This window comes from Dysidea avara, chromosome 11 (genome assembly GCF_963678975.1).
Source record: "Dysidea avara chromosome 11, odDysAvar1.4, whole genome shotgun sequence".
Lineage (NCBI taxonomy): Eukaryota > Metazoa > Porifera > Demospongiae > Dictyoceratida > Dysideidae > Dysidea > Dysidea avara.
Window position 1 is genome coordinate 23,702,368 of NC_089282.1, and position 14,001 is coordinate 23,716,368.

At 36.4% G+C, this 14,001-nt stretch overlaps 1 long non-coding RNA gene across 1 annotated transcript; it reads right to left on the reverse strand.

Annotated features, from left to right (window-relative positions):
* Positions 1–5,704: 5,704 nt before the first annotated feature.
* On the reverse strand, positions 5,705–8,085 carry LOC136238539 (uncharacterized). Its single transcript, XR_010693019.1, has 3 exons — positions 7,961–8,085; positions 6,033–6,124; positions 5,705–5,858 (listed from the first exon to the last, which is right to left on the reverse strand). It is a non-coding gene; the product is annotated as an uncharacterized lncRNA (long non-coding RNA).
* Between the last annotated feature and the right edge of the window lie 5,916 nt (positions 8,086–14,001).

A 14,001-nucleotide genomic window follows, 5' to 3' on the forward strand; every position in this document is an offset into this window, starting at 1 on the left:
GAAAAAAGGGACTGGCCATGTGAGACTAGTAAAAGATGTGATCTCAGCATGAGTAATGTATAATAGTCCATCATGAAAAGTATATGTGCAGTGTAAGGATACTTTTCAGGAAGCATGGATAGCAGAACACAGCAAGCACAAAAGTTGCTCTCTAAGTGGTAACTCATCAAATAGTTTGATAGTCCTATTGCTTATACATCATTAATTCAAAAATGGGATAATCTGAGACAAGAAAAAATGTCTGCGATTTTTCTGAACACAGGCATTCGCTGCTCAGGACTGCCTTGACTGAGTAATAGCAGATCACCAAGACAGGTTTTGGTCTTTTTACCAGTGCAGCTGTTTGTCTATTAGAAGCTTAGAATACAAGATTAGTACACAATATAATTACATGATAACAACCAATAATGTAACATGTACAGGTTAGGTTGCAATTGCATGCAAATAATGTACTCCAGTTGTCTGTGTATAAACAAATTAAGAATCTCTACAAAGTTAATGGTTACTTTCTCAAATTGGAAAAGGTTGCTGTGCTTGTTCCATGATGTGTACACTATACAGTGGAACCTCAGTTATCTGGACCCCACTTATCTGGATTCTCGGTTAACCGAACTACGAAAATGACTGCTCTATTAGAGTAGTGACTGTTATATTAGGGTAGTTGAAATACTGATATTTTTTAAAAGTTTTCTTTGTACTATTTTAAGGTCGTTTATACACAATTTCAGAGATACGGTCTTTTCAGACTTATGGACCACCCCTGGTCTCAAGGGGTTCAGATAACTGAGGTTCCACTGTAAATTAAATAACTGTAAGACATAAACTCCAAGAGCAAGCATGCATTATATATATTTGAATTCAAGGAACTACTTAATATTTTATCAATAGTGCAACATGCATACATGTCATGTCTGAGTAAAAAACACCTCTTAATTTGGCAAATGAACTTTAGTACTTTATAACTGAGCCCCTGAATTTAACAAGACTTCTTTAAGTAGAATCCATCTTGTATTGAGGGGTTCATCTTACTTTGTAATAACATCACATGTGTATATCTGACAGTGCATTCAATTATAGGATGACATGTGCACTTTAATTGAAGAGGTGTTTTACCTCTGAGATTACACACAAAACATTTCAAACATGCACTATAGATGAAGAGTATACAATGTCTGAATGAACTAAAATTCTTATAGTGCAGTGGTAAACTTAGTTAACTAATATAACACTCTAATTCATCGTACATAGCTGAAAAACATCCTGGATTATGTTGTAGATAAGCACATGATAGCTAACAATGCTAATGTCTTAGTGCTGCAGAAAATCTTAAAATTACTTGCTGCGCTTCAAATTAATTTGCTTCTATATGCATACAAGTACGACAATGCAATCTAGGGTTACCATTATGTCCTGGACAAACACAAAGTTGAGGCCATACAACGATAAGCTACTAGAATGATTCCCACTTGTTGTGTTATATAATATGATCAACAACTAAATTATGTGAATTTACCATCATTACAGTATCGAAGGCTTAGAGGAGATCTATTGCGATTAACAATTTCTATGACATAAATATGGAAAGCTTTTTCTCATTTTCTACAATCACATTAACATAGTAGGAAATTATTCAAATCCCATGCAAATTGTTTATCAATATGATATATATTTTTCAGTTAATCTGTCTGGTGTTTCTGCTGCAAATCTATTACAGAAGGGCCGGGCTTCCTGATGGGCAATATTATTATGATTGGTTATTTGTGTGAATAAGTTAGTGCATCATTTCCTACTGCTTCTTGCTGTTTCCAAGTAATCACTTATTTAAAGTAAAATACAATCACAAAAAGTAAACTGCATGGTCTAGCAGATAATATACCATTCTGTCACCACTGCTAAAATTAATATTTACTGCTGTAGTTATGTATACAAGGCCTAAACATTGTGTTTCCAGAGCCAGGAAAAGGGTGCATGCTGGTTCAGGTGGTACATACTAGCAGGTTGCAAGTATTTGACTGCTTATGTATATGCAGAGTATGGTTTGTCTGGCCAGATAAGTTGGGAATTTTATCTATAGAATTTGAATAACTTGAAATGAATCCTTATCCCTAAGCTATTATACAGTAGTTGATTATTTTGAAGAAATGAAGCATGTGCAATGGCTGCATACAGTTGGACTGCTTTTCTTTTTAGCTTCCTGATCTATGGGCTCATTGGAGAAGATTAACTAGCAACTTAACACCGGTTGCATGGGTTTAGCTTCAAAGCATATATGTATATGTATGTACACTTGATATCTGTGTAACAACACAATCTAATGGACTATATCTCTGAGCTAATTAACAAATATATGTAAAAATTTGGGGTATTTCTTCAGACCCTCCATGCATTTGTGACCGGATTTGTGAAAAAGGTCTTCCACACACAACCGATTTACCAACTTTGACATTTATTGATAACTTCTGATTGTGAAAAGGCTACTCCCTAGAAATTTGTTTAGCAGTGAGCACCAACATAGCTTAATGGATGGATAAACAGGTTTGTGTATATCTTGAAAGCGAAGTTATAAGTTCATAGAATTGTATGATCCCTTTTTATAAATCTTTCACATTATTTATGTTTATGCTTCAAACGTCATGCAACTTAACTTTTAACGTTATTCATAGCCTTTGGCCTACTCCACTAGTACTGTCCCTGTATAAGCATAAGTCACAAAGACAATCAATCAACACAGGATTGTGTGAGAAATCAAACTGATGATGCATGCATGCATATAGCAATAATTAATTTACTGTTGAGTAAAGTAGTTCAGGGATGTAGCCAGACTTTTATCTGGGTAGGCTCTTTTAGAAGAAAAATGAACCTTTTTATGTGGCATAATTCAGATTATATTATGGTGTGTGCACCCAGTATGTGAAGCATGCTGAAGCTAAGGGGGTCTGGGGGCATGCCACCCCCCCCACCCCCTAGGAAATATTTTGAAAATAGATGCTAAAAGGTTGAATTAAGTGGCATTTCAGTTAATAAAAATAACAATTTTTTAGGTAAGCTGAAGACCAGATGACATCTAGAAAAATATATCTACTGCTACTGTAATTATACCGTCTGCATATGCATTTGTCTAAATGTATTATATTGGAATGTCACAGTTAATAAGAATGGGAAAGATTGAGCACTCTGCAGGGGCGGATCCAGAGTCTGGAAAGAGGGGGGGGCACCTTGCTGAAAAAAGTTGAAGAGCGCAAAAAAAAAAAAAAAAGAAAAGGTCACAACAATAATAGCTAGTTATCCTTTACCAAATATATTATATCACGTATGTTATGTAAAATAAAATCCTATTTATAGCTTCATAAGTAAGCTGCACTGCCTCATGAACATTGTGACTGCTTTATTAGAGTAATTGACTGCTCTATTAGAGTATCTCGATCTTGTGTGCAATTTCTTGAAGGGGGGGGGGGGGGCATTTGCCCCAAATGCCCCATCCTGGATCCGCCATTGCTCTGCCATGATCAACAGGGGCAGTGGAGCAGAACAAAGGGTGTCTTAAACAATGAAATTTACACATTGCATGGAGTTGAAGCATGGATGCTATTCGTGGGCTCTGCATGGAGGGGCTTGTCCACCATAATCTTATATTTTAATGAATGCTCGGTTTAGACAATCTACATGTAAATTAAGTAGCTTTTAAAAGAAAATGTAATTGTGACTGTTCTATTAGAGTGGCTGACTGCTCTATTAATGTATCTCGATCTTGCATTGCAAACACTGAATGAGCTACTCGGAGCACTTAATTTAGCTTCTTATTAGTGATATCTAATAAACTGTAGCTAATGGACTTTTGCTCCTGAAAATTTGGACTTCTAAAACTGTGGACCTTTTACTGAAATTGTGGACCTTTTTTAGGGATGCGGCTATTATGCCGGCATAAGTTCGAGCATAATAGGTATATGTGGGAATCAGGAGTTATGCTAGAATTTTGAGGTGATTATAAAGCTTTATTAAACATTAGGAAAATCTGTAGACTGCACAATTCCGTTAAAAAAATCGAGATACTCTAATAGAGCAGTCAGAAACTCTAATAGAACAGTCACTGAATATTATTTACTCTAATAAAGCAGTCACATTGAAATGAAATACTCTAATACAGTAACCAGCTAAAGAATTGAAGACTATTAAGCTTAAACATCAATGAAAATAGCCTGATACAGCAGTGAACTGATATTATTAACCAATTATGGTGGCATAATTTGGGGAATAATGGGCAATTTTCAAAAGCATAATAGGTGATTTTTCGAGCACTGCTCAAAAGCATAATGCTCAATTTTTGGAGCATAATAGCCTCATGTCTAACCTTTTTCCAAGAGGGCAGTTCTTCAGAACCCCCCTGGCTATGGGCCTACAGTTTCTATACATTCTATGATAATAGATTATTAACAAGCACTATTCTTTTTTAACAAAACATTTGATTGTTCTATTAGAGCATATCAATTTCAGTCATTAGTTAACTTTCATCCTTTATCCTGTAGCTTGATTATGACAAAAATTTTGAATTTATACGTACCTCCATCAAGCACCTCTTAAAACTATAGCTAACTACCGCAGTCATTGTGGAATGCCTGGGTCATTTAGCATTTTGTGCTTATATATAGCGAGCTCGAGGTGGCTTATAGCAAAATACCTGCCAGACTTTGGGCCCTGGCCCTGTAAATTGTTACATTGCATTTAAATATGTAAATTCTAGCACCACTAAAATTTAATTTTCATGTTTTATCCAATAATGTTGAAGTATATACTACAAAGCTATAGACGTTTGGCATCCAGTTTGTATAAAAGACTTGCCAAATGTAAGTAAAATATTAAATAGTACTGCATGTGAGTAAGTTATATAAGTAACTTTTGCATATGTGCAATTGAGTAGTCTACTTTGTGGTTGTAACATTTTAAAGTCAATATCACACGGGTGTGAATATTGATCTAGAACTTTAATAACTGATCCAAATACCTGCTACTGCATTAACCACAATGAGGTAGCTAGAGAGCATACGGTAGTAATTGCCATGGCCACTAACTGCATGGTCTAGTATCAGTTTGTTTTCTCAACAACTCTTCTGGTCCCTTGCAATTCTAGATCTAAGTTTGTCATAGAACAAAAATAAATCTTTAGTATCGGTTGGACTATAACAGGTGCTGGGAATGATGCCAGGTCCTCACAAGTTTTGAGTTTATAAACAGGTCAAAAACACTGCTTTTCTGACCCTTATAATTATATTATTTATGATGCTAGTGCTACCATACCATTATCATGATAGTTACTCACAATCATGATAATCGATCAATCACCACTATTGCTCATCTCTATAAAATCATGAGATATAGCACTGGCATCTAACCTGAAAACCTTCACAAAATTAGGTAGTTGATATTCATACCTAATGCCCTAGGGCTATAAGTCACACTTAACACAATAATTATTAGACATGCAATCTTGAGCATTGCAACGATTATATGACATTATGTTTATCACATGATATATGTATGTATGTTCTGTGGAGGAAGATTAAATGCAATTGTGACCAGTACATGCTGCATCTAGCATCTTAGAAGAGTACATATTATGTTTCTATTCATGTCATTATAGAAACTAAAGTTAATATAATTATGAAAATGCATTTAGAATGCAATTTGTCAAACATACATTATCCAGAAAAATACATTAATATAATGACAGTTGCAGTTGAAAGATATAAAATACCAATTAGCATTGTTCTTCACAATATATAGCTGCTTCCTTTATCAATATATAATACCACATATCATTTCTAATCGTTGCTTGCTTGACCAGTCACCATATTGTAATGTTCCTATAAAACACAAACGTAATCAATATAATAACAATTTAAAAGTGTGTCAGTACAGATTTGTGAAACAAAAAAAATTGTGGGATAGATCAACCAACAAATTATGCTTACTGAATGCATAATTTTTCCATTAATTTATTACACAAGGTGCAACATGTTGTTAATGTTCATACATACCGCAGGAATTACATCATGGTGAGATGGGTGGAGCAGTAATGGCTCAATCTCACTGGTTGAATTTTCAGAATGCCTTGGAAAAGGTCCACGCCCTACATACAATACATTAATTTTAATTTTAAATAATGCAAGACTCAAAATTGAGTGTAATGCATGTCAAGTTATAAAAGTACTTAAGTCAGGTCTACTCAGTCAGATGCATTTTCAGTCTATTCATATTTAGTCATTCAGTCATTAGCTCAAAAGATTTTTTAGCATATGCATATGCACACATCTGTGAGTATTGAATACCATCTGGATAATAATTTTGAAACAATCTGTAACAAAGCAACATCTGTAGAAAATTCCTTTCTTTAACATCATGAAACAGAAAACGATCAATTATGCACAGTATCTAGCAAAGACAGACTAAATATATTATATAAAACAATCAAGTAATGGAAGGCAAAGCAGATTACATAGCACAATAGAGGGTCTCAGAAATAGCAGACATCTACATAAGATTGTAGAAAAATATGGCATAGACTTAAAAAGCACAGTAATGAGGCCATACAACTCAAGGACAATCATCCTGTATTGCAGAAACTTAATCGTGAAAGGTCAAATTGTAATTATAGATATCATAGGCAAGTATAAATACTTTAGCAGTACAAAATTGAGAATGGCAAAGAAGACTGCATTACATGTGTCAGTAAGTCACTTGTAATGAACCTACAAACAACTAGGACTTCTCGGACAATGGGTCACAATGGCAAGCATTCGTCCCTAAACAGATCAGGTTAATTGAGCAGTGAAAAAGTAATCAGTGCAAAGCATTATCACCTCCAGCTTTACAAATTTGGGCATCCTTAGTAGTAAGTTACCTAAGGCATGTCACAGATACTGATACTTTTATGTATTTAAACACCATTTCTTGTATAATAAACATAAGCATTTAATTTGTACTTAGCTACAGTAAGCCATCCACTTGTTACTTTAATTTATAACAAGTAGTAAAGTTGTAACACACCACAAATACTGTATAACTTAATAGTGTGTTGGATGCCAGTACAGCATCCAACACAAATTAGACTGGCTGCTCACTTTAAAGGATACGTGGGTATTTTATCCCATCTTTTCAAGAGGATTCATGTTCATTAGTGCTGTGCTAGTATAGTCTCATGCCCAGCCAGGCTTGTACTATTGCGCAAACACTGCCTGGTGACAATGCTCAAATTTTTTGGGCCCGGAAGTGCAATCCAGCCAAAATATTGGCTGGCCAATCAGAATTGACGAGTTGCACAGTCGCATGAATGTATAGGAAGTAGACGCAAAAGCAGACCATTTAAAGCCATTTATTACAAGTTACTCAACTAGATTGTTTAAGATGTTTATTGTCAAGTTGTGTTTCCAATCTCATCTTATGAATCGTGACTCAAACATTCACCAGAAATGCCGAAATGCTATCCTCTACTAATATGATCAGTAAATGAAGAGATCGTATCTATTAAACCCCCTATTCTGAAGTATTTATGAATACAGTGAAACCTGTATAAGATCTAAGACAGTCACTTCGGGGTAAGATTTTTGACCGTTTAAACTGGTGAATCAGCTGCAGTATATAATTAAATAGCTCATTTAGGGGAGGTCTTTTTAGAGAGGTGACCTTTCTATACAGGTGACCATTATGACAGGTTCCATTGTAAGAGTTTATGATGAATGCAAACCAACTACTCTATGTACACTATATCAAAGCCACTATTCAAGAACAAAAATTCAGAAGATTATCAAATCTAAATTGTAGCTATCAATCAATGCAACTGAATATTCTATAGCCAACACAAGCAGGTTTCCTACCTGCCTGTGGCATTGTCACATGTACAAATCCTTGAGAAACTTAAAAGTTTAAGCTATGGTCTATCACAAAGCATATTAGTATATGTACGTACCTGAAGTGGATTCTACAGGCTCTCTAACTGGTATTGTACCTTCGGCACAAATTTGATTAAATTACCACCATGTCCATTTTGCCATTGTCGCTGTGCTGGCTGTTGAGCATTACGGTTGCTTCCTACTGACCAAAATAACAATAAACTGTACAAACAACATACAATTAACACCTCCTCACTTCTGTTTCTCTTCTTAATAACACAAACAACAACTGAAATGATGACAACAATACCAACAACACCAAGAATACCACAAACGGCAATCAGAATGTAAGTAGTGGTGTCTTCTGAATCATTGCTCCCTATATTTAGTATAAACACACATTGCTTAGTACGGTAGGGGTTATCCCTAAAGTATTAAGTATCAACTAGACAAACCAGCCTCAAACTATCGTATTTGTATATGTAATAGGACAGATGGCTGTGGTATTCGGGATTAATAGTTCTCGCATTGTAAACAGGAAGGAAATAGTGCTCGGCTTCGCCTTGCACTATTTTACTCTTTCCTGTTTACAATGCTCGCTTTATTAATCCCTAATGCCATAGCCATCTGTCCTATTGCAAATTAATTTGACAACACAGCAACTGTTACTAGGCAACAGAAATTCAAAAAATAGCCACTGCAAAAGACCAATCACACGTAGCATCCGTTGCTATGATCTCAAAATGACTTTTACCTTAGCAACCATTGCTGAGTAGCCATATTGTTGCTATGCCATGGGGCATCTATCACTATGGTAACACTAGTTGTCATGTTGGACATATACTTCTAATAAAAAGACACCACAGTATTGTAGCCAATCAAATTAGTATTACAGATTATTTTGTCATTGGACCTTGACAAACAAGTGTAATACTAATTCTATTGGCTAATTGCTTTCAAAATAATATGTCAAGGTGTTATTGTGAGTATTATATTGTAACACATTCACTTTTGTTGGATTATCTTGGTTGTGTGCTGTAGTCACTGCATTTGAATAGTAGCCGCACTGTGCTTTTAAAGATAAGCATAAACGCTGTGGCTATTACTTGAATCTGTAGTCCTCAATTGTTCAAGAGTTAACTGCTCATCCTTTTGAGTTATAAAGGTGAAGTAGGCTATCCTACATTGGTATTTTCAGTAAGGAAAGAGTGCTAGTTGTTCTAAATTGTGTGTCTGAAACCAACCTTTCATATGCTGCTCCCTTTTAGTGCACGTTGTGCTGAAATATACTAAATATGAAGTCAGTACATAAGTGCATACTCTTCTTATAACAACAGTTTTTATTTGATATTCTAGGCATCACACTTAAGAGCTGTTTTATGCTATAAACACCACACTTGATTAGTGGCCATCCTTGAATAATAGCCACATTGATTTTTGCCGCTAGGCTAATAGTATAGCTGCAGCATCAAACCAAGTAAATATGGTACCTTCACAATACCTCAGCAGTACTGACTGGGCACAATCAAGCCCTCAACACAACCCAGAATGCTTCCAACTGATAAGGTTAAAATGAATAGACTTTTCTACTGACTAACTTAGCCAATTAATTAACTAATGTTTTCAGGCAAGTGTTGAAAATGCTAGTTTTTCCTGCTAGGTGTCACTTGAATCCGATATGCTTTATGCTATACCATGGGGAATCCATAATGGACCTCCTTCATCCCATGTTTTTTATGGTTCTAACATAGGAAGGGGGGTAATAAATACATCAATGGTTTCAGGTGGTAGCTGAAATGGGAACTTTTAATTTTTGCATTATGCTTAGAGGGGTTGGTTAATTACATATATGCTTCTAATACTGTCCTTAAACACACAGGTTGCTTTGCCTGCATGCACATAAGTCTTACAAAGCCAGAGTTTGTGTATGTGGGCAAGGAAAATAGTCTATGCAGCTACACAAGACTATAACAATTTAGTCTACCATAATAGATCAGTATTTCAATCATGATCAATTGCACTACAATTTCAAGTTGACAACACATTGTATGGAAATATTAGAGTATAGGGATCATTATGTTTCAAACAAGGAAAGAAAATCATGTGACATGTAATCAATACCTTTGCTACATTAGTTTATTGCTAAATATGTATTTGTTAAAGTTTGTTCATTAGGTGGTGATCTTCTTTGTATGATCTGTACCAGCTTTGAAACCGGGTCACTACTGCTGACCTGGATGATCCGGATTAATTAAAGCCGAGGCGTGCGATAAGGGCTATGTTTCGGCTAGTCTCGAGCGAGCGAGCAAGACTACATTTTGAGCTGGTTCGATTCGTGTTGAGTAAACAGGGGCGGATCCAGACTTTTAGAATTGCAGCTTCAGCCTAGCTGTAGGTTGAAGACCAAAAAAAGGTCATCACCTATAACAATAGCTACCCTAGTCTGGCGCCGCCCGCCCCTTCGCAAAAAGTAAGGGTCTGGTGAAATACAAATACCTAATCGTTTCAAAAGGAATTCAATTAGACAGCGCACGTAATGCTTGTTACGTCAGATGATTGCATTTCAATTCGAACAAAAGCATTGTGTTGCCAAGGAAATTTCTGTGTGAATGTCATTGGCATGCACTAATTGGCTAGCGCCGAATCTGGGCGCTATAGTATCCGTATTTCACCAGACCCTTACTTTATGCGAAGGGGCGGGCGGCGCCAGACTATAGCTACCCCTCATCATAGATGCCCTCAGTTTCGTGCTACATACTGCACTTACTAATAAATGGGCGTGGTTGAGCGTATGTTTGTAACGCGATAAGTGGGCGTGGCTCACGAAAGAGCTACGCGATAGCGTTTATAAGTTTCCACGTCGTCAAACGAACAATTTCGTTTCTCACGTGATCCAATCCGGGTCAGACTTGGATAATTTTTAAACCGGAGAAAATGTGACCCGGTTGACCCGACCCGGTTTCAATGCTGATCTGTATTACATAAGTACATTATTACAAGAGTTCATAATCCTTTCTGCATTACGTATGAACTCTTGGTCATAAAATTCCATATATACATATATACCTTCTCCTTCTTCTCCAATATGCAGATGAATATTACTAAAAGCAGATATTACAGGTTTATCTGACGTAACCATTGCTTCGCTGTAACGACAATACAGGTTTTTGCAATTGAATTCGTCGCCTTTGCAATTGAATTCGTCCCGTTTGCAATTGAATTCGTCGGTATTGCAATTGAATTCGTCCCGTTTGCAATTGAATTCGTCGATTTTGCAGTTGAATTAGTCGGTTTTGCAATAGAATTCGTCGCGTTTGCATTACAATTCGTCATAAACAAAACGGCTCCAAGAAACCAACCCGCTCATTAAGAGATGAACTATTTATGCCTTGGAGAGTTACACTTGAGACACTAGAAGGTAATTGAAGCTGGTAGTACGCGAAGTTGATAGCTGTCTGACAAGTTAATTAGCTTGCTCGCGAGTGACCACACCCATCGCGAATGGCGTAGTAAAGTTTGGAATGTTGTTGGAGAGGCTGTAGAGGAAGAATTATTGCCTTATAAAGAGTTGTTTACTACTGTTGTACTTGAACAAGTTCTTGTAGCAGCTGCTACATCATGTTTTCATGTTTGCTCCAGCTGCCATTCTTGTTATGGACGAATTTAACTGCAAAAGCGACGAATTCAATTGCAAAAGCGACGAATTCAATTGCAAACGGGACGAATTCAATTGCAAAACCGACGAATTCAATTGCAAACGGGACGAATTCAATTGCAAAAGCGACGAACTCAATTGCAAACGGGACGAATTCAATTGCAAAGTCGCCGAATTCAATTGCAAAAACCTGTAACACGAGAAGGTTCCTTCATCTTCCTCAGTAACACTGTCAATTGTCAGTGTTGATGTAACAACGCCAATACCTGGTGGAGCAGTGTCCTTTATGTTATAGTGTTCTGAACTGTTTATTGGTATGTGATCTTTTTGCCACATCATAATTGTGACCCCTGTCATTTCAGGTGCATAAATCTGACACTGCAGTGTTTTGGTACTATTCAGTGTAGCCCAAGTGTCACGTTGACTGGGACTTTTGAGTCTTGGATATTTGAAGACAGCTATATGCAAACACAGCAATTATTGTACATATCAAAGATTTATATACGTACTTAATAAAACCAGAAATTTGACTGGCTCCTTCCCAATGATAACACTCCAGTTCAATTGAAAAGGGAAAGTGCATGGTCCCCAAAATACGAGGTGTTTTAATATTGGGATATCAGAGATGATTATCAAAATTGGCTTCTTGTAAACTATAACACAGTGTAATGACAGGGAGGCCAGCACTGTCATTATTACAAATTGCAGCTATTTTTTTGCTGAAATGTTTTTATAGTGGAGCTATTATGCCCTGGGGGGCTACACATCAGGCTTAAGGTTATTTTAAGCCAGACAAGTACAAGGAAAATAAAGAATTTTAACTTTGATTACAGATCATCATACAGCAATTAGGGAACAATGAAGTTCGCACTTCCTCACATAAAATACTGAAACCAGCCTCACAATACCTCATGGCAGTGGTTATAGTACGTTCACGTTGAGCTGAATCCTCAAAAACATTTAATAACTCATGGATGCAATTACACATGATCTTGAAATTTGGCTCATTTGTAGTACTGCTTGATCCGCTAAAAATATTTCAAAATCTTGTTGTTCAAATGTTTGACATAATATTTACTGCCAATCAAAATTTTCACAATACATTTCCTATGGGGAAGCCATATAAGTACAGTGTCCATTAGAGCCCTTTCCCGAACTTGTAATGGAGCCAAACCGTACGTGTCTGTTGTTGACACCTTTACTGTTACCAATAATCATCTGGTTGGCAGAAATGTTAACTCGGTTGAGAAAAAATCCACTTTTAATTTTTAGCTGTTTTTCAGGATTCAGCTCAACGTGAACATACTATAGGTGTAGCAAAGTTCCTTCAGTATGTCTTGACCTGAAATGCTTCCAATAGGTTGCTATAAAACTTTATTTTAGCTATTCAGTGGAACTTTCTGCTGACTGACTAAGTAACTGATGCCTTCAAACAATTGTAGCTCAAAAACAGTTAAGGCTTTATAGGTTTGATTTTTTCACTATTAGACATCACCTTAGCTAAACAGGTGCCTTTTGGCATACCACAATACACATCATGGGCTTACCTGTGTTGATTCATGGTAACATGTGATGGCTTCTCGACATTTGTGACAGACAGTTGAAGCAATTATCTCCAAGTCTAGTTTTCAGAAGTTTACAATTTACAAAAAGATAAAATAGTCTAATAGAGCAGCCAGTTGTTCTAATATAGCAGTCAGTGCATAAAATTGCTTTCAGAATTGATCACGGAGGGATAAATGTTTCCTGTAGGAGCATGCCCCCTGAGAAATCATGCTTCACATGTTCAGCATGCTTTGCACACATTGCTTTACAACCACCTGGAACAAGGTTTACTGCGAAATGACCCCTTGCGCTGCCAGTGAGAATACATAAGACACAGAAGGGTACAAAAATAAGCTGATGATGTGTATACTACCAAGAGTTTATAATATAGAGAGGGATACTCTTGATACTGCAGTATGTTGAAAGGTACCTCTTGGGCAGTCATACAGTGAAAACCAAAGCCCATAGCTTTAACCGTTACACTTGTCTCAGTTGACTGAAGGCATCAGTTAATCAATCATCAAAAACAAATTGAAATTTTGCAGCATACAAACAAATAGTCCCTTATTAAGAGGATTCAGTAACTGGCCACTTCTTTTAAGTTATGAATTGGTGGCTGCACCACACACTACCACGTGTCTTGACAAATGCAAAGTTTGAAGCATACATAAAAAACAAGTGGTCACACCTCAAAATCAATTGTGAAAAATATCAGTTACAACTTTAGTACACTAAACATTCATAACAATAATTCTCCCTATAGAAATAGACTCACTTATGTTGCTAGTACGTGATACTGGGTTTCCATCTATAGCTGCAATACAGGCTAAATTTGCATCATTCATTTCTGACGAAGCTTTAAAAGTTAGCTGATCCACAAACTTACAACATGATCCATCATCACTTAAACAAGTTTGG